Source organism: Engystomops pustulosus, chromosome 2 (genome assembly GCF_040894005.1).
Source record: "Engystomops pustulosus chromosome 2, aEngPut4.maternal, whole genome shotgun sequence".
NCBI lineage: Eukaryota > Metazoa > Chordata > Amphibia > Anura > Leptodactylidae > Engystomops > Engystomops pustulosus.
This window is the reverse complement of record NC_092412.1, coordinates 5,908,886-5,917,252: the sequence shown is the minus strand read 5'-3', so window position 1 is coordinate 5,917,252 and position 8,367 is coordinate 5,908,886.

Sequence of the window (8,367 nt, the reverse complement as noted above, 5' to 3'; positions counted from 1 at the left end):
CCCGCATTAAGATTAACAAATGCAGTAAGTTTGTAAGATTGAATGGAGGCCTAGTGGTGAGGCATGGGCTGATGGAGGCTGATCGCAGCTATAGGGGTAAGGATGGTGTGCATCTGACTGATTTGGGTTTGGATGTTTTTAATTACGGTTTGTCTGAGGTGGCCAGTTTCGGCTATCGGGTGTGGCGGGGCATGGCGTCTTGAGGTGGCGGGTACTTGGCAACAGTTATCCGGTAAGAAGGTAAATTGGTGGTGATGATTTTGGTCATGTCCGGCTTTACTAATAAAAGTTCTTCATAGACAGCTTGAGGGGTGTACCTCAGCAGTTGGTTTGGTTATTTGGTTGGTTGGTAGCCACATTCTGCTCTCGCCACTCTCCAGGAGGTAAGCGGCTTGTGGATATGGTAGTTGTGGTTTTTGCACGCTGAGCGTGATTTTGAGCGGTATTCACAACTATGGTTGGTTGGTAATGATGCCGGACTTAGGTGTTGCTTGTTAATATTAAAGTGATCCAGTATTCTTGTCAAGTACTCGACCACTTAATTCAATAAAATTGATATATTTGATGAATAAATTGTCATATATGCTATTATGTTTTAATAAAGTTTATGTTTTACAGATTTGTTACAAGATTTGAATAAAGCTGTGACCAGCACTTTTCCAACAGAACATTGTCCGTGTTTTATTTAGTTATTGTATGGGAGGAAGGCCTTTTTTGCTTAGCAGCTATCCCCCTCCCTCCCCTCAGCTCAGCCCTGCCCTGGTCATGATGTGGAAGCCGCTAAAACAACCCAAAATTCTGCCTGACACAGCTCGTTTGCTAAGGGGACGACGTGTGGAGGCAGCGGCCGCAGCCTCAGGCTGGCGATTGTCCAGGCGACATAACCAGAAAAAGGCCCCGGTGGGGGATGTTGCATAAGTGGCAGAGGTAAAGGAATGTATTGTATGTGCTGTCCTCCTCCAGCGTTTGGTGCACCAGTAGGGAGCCACCTCTGTGACTCTGCTGTGGACACAGGAGCTGAGCCTTCCCCCAGCGCTATCCCGCTCCATGCACCAGACGTGAGGCTACTCCTAGGAAGGGTTTCTGCCAGGTCCCCTCTCACTATCCTTTATCCCATAAGCAGCTTGTGTCTGACGAAGACTTTTTGAATGAAACGTCACAAAAACTTATGGATTTCATTAACCCAATGACCTAACTCTAATATTCACCATAAAGGATTCAGAGAATTCACCAGATCAGTGACAAGAATTTTACATTATGGGAACAGTAAAGGAAGACCCCAAAATGTATGGGATGGAGAATGGAAAAAAGTCACCACCGATCAGAGGGAGAAAATGGGAAACACACAAGGAAGAATATTGTATGTGCATAAATGTAAGGTTCTGCATCTGGGGCTAATAATCCACAGGGAACATATGTCCTTGGGGGAGGAAATCTGGGAGAGTCTCTCGCTGAAAAGGACCTGGGTGACTAGTAGATCATAAATTATATAACAGCACAATGTCAGTCAGCTGCCTCTAAAGCCAGTAGGATCTTGTCATGTATGAGCAGTGGTCTGGACTCTGGGGATAGGGATGTAATATTACACTGTACAAGACATTGGTTCTGCCTCACCTGGAGAGGGGACAACGAAGAGCCACAGAAATGATAAGGGGTATGGAGGGTCTCAGTTATGAGGAAAGATTAAATCAACTGGATTCTAGAGACAACTAAGAGGAGACATGATAAATTTATATAAATATATGAATGGTCCATACAAAATATATGGTAAAAAGACAAGGGGGCGGAGTCTGCATCTGGAGAAAACCAGATTTAATCACCAGAGGGGACAGGACTTCTTTACTATGAGAGCGGTCAATCTGTGGAATAGCTGAGCTCAGGCGCTGGTCACAGCAGGGGCAGTGGAGAGCTTCAAGAAGGGCCTAGATGCCTTTTTACATGTAAATAATAACATTGACACTTATGTTATATAGAATTGTTTCCCCCCAATCCCTTCCTCATCCAATCCCTTCCTCATCCAATCCCTTCCTCATCCCTTCCCTTCCTTGGTTGAACTTGATGGACATTTGTCTTTTTTATACCGTAGAAACTCTGTAACTACCTGGACCACACACATGGAGGAGCTCCCAGCCAATGGAAATGACAGATTATTTTACCCCAATTCTGTAAATACGTCCCCTGATCATTAATAATTATCTCTTTATTCTGTTTTTATGACATATTTTATTACACTCCAAACCTACTTTATAAATCTACAGATTCTTGAATACACCTGTGCATGGAAAATACATCCATCCATCTATAGATTATGGAATATTGTATGGATTCATAGACAGGATTTGTACGGACCTACTAGAGTGTAGATGGCGCGATAGTGAATAATCCCCAGAAACCCCCAATATGGCTGCACTTCCTGTTGTCACCTCCAAACATTGTCCACCATTTACATAACTACAGTGTGTACATACCTGGATAGTGGTGGGTGCATGGAATGTTACAGGATTCCAGCCAATTGTGATGTCATAATGCAGGGGCGGGGCTACAGCAGTGGGCGGGGCTACAGCAGTGTGATGTCACAATGGCCCTTGGCTATAAAAGCCCCACCCGCCATCCACCTGGTGCCATTTGGTCCCCGCTAGTAGTGGAAACAGGAGCTGAAAGTATTAGTGGTCCTTATTGCATTTCTATTTCAAGTCTTTTCTTTGAGATCTTGATCTAGCGATTTTTCAATATCGCTGGGTAGGGGCTTTGCCTCCTGCCCTTTGTGGGCCTTAGGGCTCCCCCCAACCTTTTTAGGTTTTTTCCATATTTTACACATCTTTTCCTTTGACCACGACCCTGATAATGGACCAGCGATCCCGGATGGCAGAGTCAGGTAAGCAGGGGCGTCGCTAGGACAATAGATCCGGGGCCCATGTGTGAGGACATAACTTACTGGGGGGCTGTGTGGGGGGCATTATTGGGGGCTGTGTGAGGCACATTACTTGCTGGGGGGCTTTATGGGCACATTACTTACTGGGGGTGTGTGAGGACATGACTTACTGGGGGGCTGTGTGGGGCACATTACTTACTGGGGGTGTGTGAGGACATTACTTACTGGGGGGCTGTGTGGGGGGCATTATTGGGGGCTGTGTGAGGCACATTACTTACTGGGGGGCTGTGTGAGGACATTACTTAGTGGGGGGCTTTGTGGGCACATTACTTACTGGGGGCTGTGTGTGCACATTACTTACTGGGGGTGTGTGAGGACATTACGAACTGGGGGGCTGTGTGAGGACATTACTTACTGGGGGGCAGTGTGGGGGGCATTATTGGGGGCTGTGTGAGGCACATTACTTACTGGGGGCTGTGTGAGGATATTACTTACTGGGGGCTGTGTGGGGACATTACTGACAGGGGGGCTGTGTGAGGACATTACTTACTGGGCGGCTGTGTGAGGACATTACTGGGGGCTGTGTGAGGACATCACTGGGGGGCCTTGTGTGAGGACATTACTTACTGGGGGGGCTGTGTGAGGACATTACTTACTGAAGGGGCTGTGTGGGGACATTGCTTACTGGGGGGCTGTGTGAAGACATTACTTACTGGGGGGCTGTGTGAGGACATTACTTACTGGGGGGCTGTGTGAGGACATTACTTACTGGGGGGCTGTGTGGAAACATTACTTATGGAGGGGGGGCTGTGTGAGGACATTACTGGAGGGCTGTGTGAGGACATTACTTACTGGCGGGCTGTGTGAGGACATTACTTACTGGGGGGCTGTGTGGGGCGCATTACTTACTGGGGGGCTGTGTGAGGACATTACTTACTGGGGGGCTGTGTGAGGACATTACTTACTGGGGGCTGTGTGAGGACATTACTTACTTGGGGGGCTGTGTGGGGACATTACTTACTGGGGGGCTTTGCGGGGGGCATTATTGGGGGCTGTGGGGGACATTCTTGGAGTGTGTTCACACTTGGCACTAGGACGGGCCTCGGTTTCATCTCATTTGCGTTTCCAGTAATACACATGTGATGGGTAACAAGCATCTGGTGTTGTTTAAATGCAAGACAAAGTGTGAGTGCAGCCTTACAGTATTTGGGGGGAGTGTGGTTTCTGTAGCTGTATATACTAGAAGTAAAGTTGTTATTGGCACAACCACATGTGAGGGGGTTATGTACAGGAGGGGGCATTACTGAAAGAGCGCTACATATGCATTGGCTCTAATAGACTCTTAATTTTTCTATATTACATTTCTAGACTTAAGCCCGAGACGACGTCTCCGTTCGTCTAGGCTGCGTCAGCAAGTGCCAGACGATGAGAATAGCGTACCGCGGACGGACCGCCGGCCACGCCGCCGCAGCCGCCAACAGCAACCAGGGCGCAGCCGTTCCCCACTTCGTCGAGAAGCAGCACCACGGAGTAGTGGGGAAATCTCCTCAGCAGTGCCCGCTCCTAACAGCATAAGACAGCGGACGACCCATCCACGGCGCCGCAGAGGGCAACCACGCAGCCGCTCTCCAAGCAGCCAAGAGTCTGAGGAAACATGGAGTAGGCGCCAACCACGCAGACGTTCTCCATGGCTTACACACCCCGAGTTGGGTAGCCACAGACGCCAGTTGGACAGAGTGCGCAGCCGCTCTCCACACCATCCAGGTCAGGAGGCAGCGCGTCATAGACGCCAAGTGGATAGAGTACCTATCCGCTCTCCACGCCGCCAAGAGCCTGAGGCACAAGTAGCACCAGAGCCTGAGCCACCAGTGGCGTCAGTGCCACCAGAGCCTGAGGCAGCGCCAAGGCCATCAGAACCTGAGGCTCCAGCACCACCAGATCTTGAGCCACCAACACCACGAGAGCCTGTGGCATCGACTGTGCCAAGTGTAGTCACATCAACTTCAGCGCCAGGCCCTGTAGTGTCATCTGTGCCTACTGCGCCAGCCAGGCAGGAAGACGAAGGCCCAACAACCAGTGGAATTACCACAACGCAGCGCCCTCAGAATACACGACCCCGCAGAGGGCTCGCAGGAAGATTGGAACGTCTGCAGATGATGAGCTACGCCTCAACTGATGATGCCAACTCATCCTGCATCATATGTATGGAAGATTTCATAGCAGAAGAGTCTGTAGCCAAGCTGCCCTGCAGTCATCACTTCCACCGTGGCTGCATCGTAAGGTGGATTGGAGAAAATATCAACTGCCCAATCTGCAGAGCACTCGTCTAAAAAGACAAGACGACCAGAATCCCTGGTGGTCTACCATCGCGCCACTTAAAGCTGCACATCACAGGGGCCTAAGCAAGAGCTCACGTGGTTCACAATGTACCAGTGATCCCGGATCACAGAATCAGGTAAGTGGACACTTCTTCTGTAAGATGTTTATCATCTGTTGTACACATATTATGCATAGCTCTAATACACTCTCAAATTTCTATATTACATTTCTAGACTTTAGCCCGAGACGACGTCTCCATTCGTCTAGGCAGCGCCTGCCAGCACCAGACGATGAGAATAGCGTACCGTGGATGGACCGCCGGCCCTGCCGCCGCAGCCGCCAACAACAGACAGGGCGCAGCCGTTCCCCACTTCGTCGAGAAGCAGCACCACGGAGTAGTGGGGAAATCTCCTCAGCAGTGCCCGCTCCTAACAGCATATGACAGCGGACAACCCAACCATGGCACCGCAGAGAGCAACCACGCAGCCGCTCTCCATGGCATTTACACTCTGAGTTGGGGAGCCACAGACATCAGGTAGACAGAGTGCGCAGCCGCTCTCCACACCATCCGGTTCATGAGGCAGCGCGCCATAGACATCAAGTCGATAGAGTACCCATTAGCTCTCCACGCCGTCTAGAGCCTGAGGCACCAGCACCAGAGCCTGAGGCAGCGCCAAGGCTATCTGAACCTGAGGCTCCAGCACCACCAGAGCTTGAGCCACATACACAACGAGAGCCTGAGGCATCGACTGTGCCAAGTGTACCCATATCAACTGCAGCGCCAGGCCCTGTTGTGTCATCTCTGCCTACTGCGCCAGCTAGGCAGGAGGACGAAGGCCCAACCACCAGTGGTATTACCACAACGCAGCGCCCCCAAAACCCACAGCGTCGGAGAGGGCTCACTGGAAAATTGGAAGTCTGCAGGTGATGAACTAGATCCCAACTGATGATGCCAACTAATCCTGCATCATATGTATGGAAGATTTCATAGCAGAAGAGTCTGTAGCCAAGCTGCCCTGCAGTCATCTCTTCCACCATGGCTGCATCGTAAGGTGGATTGGAGAAAATGTCAGCTGCGCAATCTGCAGAGCACTCGTCTAACAAAACCAGACGACCAGCATCCGTGGTGTCTACCATCACGCCGCTTAAAGCTGCACATCGCAGGGGCCTAAGAAAAGAGCTTGCGTGGTTCATAATGGACCAGTGATCCCGGATCACAGAATCAGGTAAGTGGACACTTCTTCTGTAAGATGTATCATCTGTCATACACATATTATACATAGATCTAATACACTCTCAAATTTCAATATTACATTTGTAGACTTTAACCCGAGACGACGTCTCTGTTCGCCTAGGCAGCGTCTGCCAGTGCCAGACGATGAGAATAGCGTACCGCGGATGGACCGCCGGCCCTGCCGCTGCAGCCGCCAACAACAAACAGGGCGCAGCCGTTCCCCACTTCGTTGAGAAGAAGCACTACGGAGTAGTGGGGAAATCTCCTCAGCAGTGCCGCTCCTAACAGCCTGCGACAGCGGACGACCCAACCACGGCGCGACAGAGGGCAACCAAGCAGCCACTCTCCAAGCCGCTAAGAGTCTGAGGTAACACGGAGCAGGCGCCAACCACACAGCCGCTCTCCATGGCATACACACCCTGAGTCGGGGAGCCACAGACGCCAGGTGGACAGAGTGCTCAGCCGCTCTCCACACCATCCGGTTCATGAGGCAGCGTGCCATAGACGCCAAGTCCATAGAGTACCCATACACTCTCCACGCCGTCTAAAGCCTGAGGAACCAGCGCCAGAGCCTGAGGCAATGCCGACGCCATCAGAACCTGAGACTCCAGCACCACCAGAGCTTGAGCCACCAACACCACAAGAGCCTGAGGCATCGACTGTGCCAAGTGTACTTATATCAACTGCAGCACCATGCTCTGTAGTGTCATCTGTGCCTACTACGCCAGCTAGGCAGGAAGACGAAGGCCCAACCACCAGTGGTATTACCACAATGCAGTGCCCCCAGAACCCACGAAGTGGGAGAAGGCGCGCTAGAAAATTGGAACGTCTGCAGATGATGAGCTACGCCCCAAGGGATTACGCCAACTCATCCTGCATCATATGTATGGAAGACTTCATAGCAGAAGAGTCTGTAACCAAGCTGCCCTGCAGTCATCACTTCCACAATGGCTGCATCGTAAGGTGGATTGGAGAAAATGTCAGCTGCCCAATCTGCAGAGCACTCGTCTAACAAGACCAGATGACCGGAATCCCCGGCGGTCTACCATTGCGCCGCATAAAGCTGCACATCGCAGGGGCCTAAGCAAGAGCTCGCGTGGTTCATAATGGACCAGTGATCCCAGAACACGGAATAAGGTAGGTGGACACTTCTTCTGTAAGATGTATCATCTGTCGTACACATATTATACTATCTAATACACTCTCAAATTTCTAGGTTACATTTGTAGACTTTAACCCGAGATGACGTCTCCGGTCGTCTAGCCAGCGTTTTCCAGCGCCAGACGATGAAAATAGCGTACCACGGAAGGACCGCCGGCCATGGCACTGAAGCCACCAACAACAAACAGGGCGCAGCCGTTCCCCACTCTGTCGAGAAGCAGCACCATGGAGTAGTGGAGAAATCTCCTCAGCAGTGCCCGCACCTAACAGCATACGACATTGGAAGAACCAACCACGGCGCCGAAAAGGGCAACCACACAGCCATTCTCCAAGCCAAGAAGAGTCTGAGGAAACAAGGAACAGGCGCCAACCATGCAGCCGCTCTCCATGGCATACACACCCTGAGTTATGGAGCCACAGACACCAGGTGGACAGAGTGCGCAGCCGCTCTTCATACCATCCGGTTCATGAGGCAGCGCGCCATAGACGCCAAGTGGATAGAATACCCATCCGCTCTATAGCCTGAGGCACCAGCGCAAGAGCCTGAGGCAGCGCCAAGGCCATCAGAACCTAAGGCACCAGCACCACCAGAGCTTGAGCCACCTACACTATGAGAGCCTGAGGCATTGTCTGTGCCAAGTGTAGTCATATCAACCGCAGCGCCAGGCCCTGTAGTGTCATCTATGCCAACTGCGCCAGCTAGTCAGGAGGATGATGAGAATAGCATACCGCGGACGGACCGCTGGCCACGCCGCCGCAGTCGCCAACAACAAACATGGTG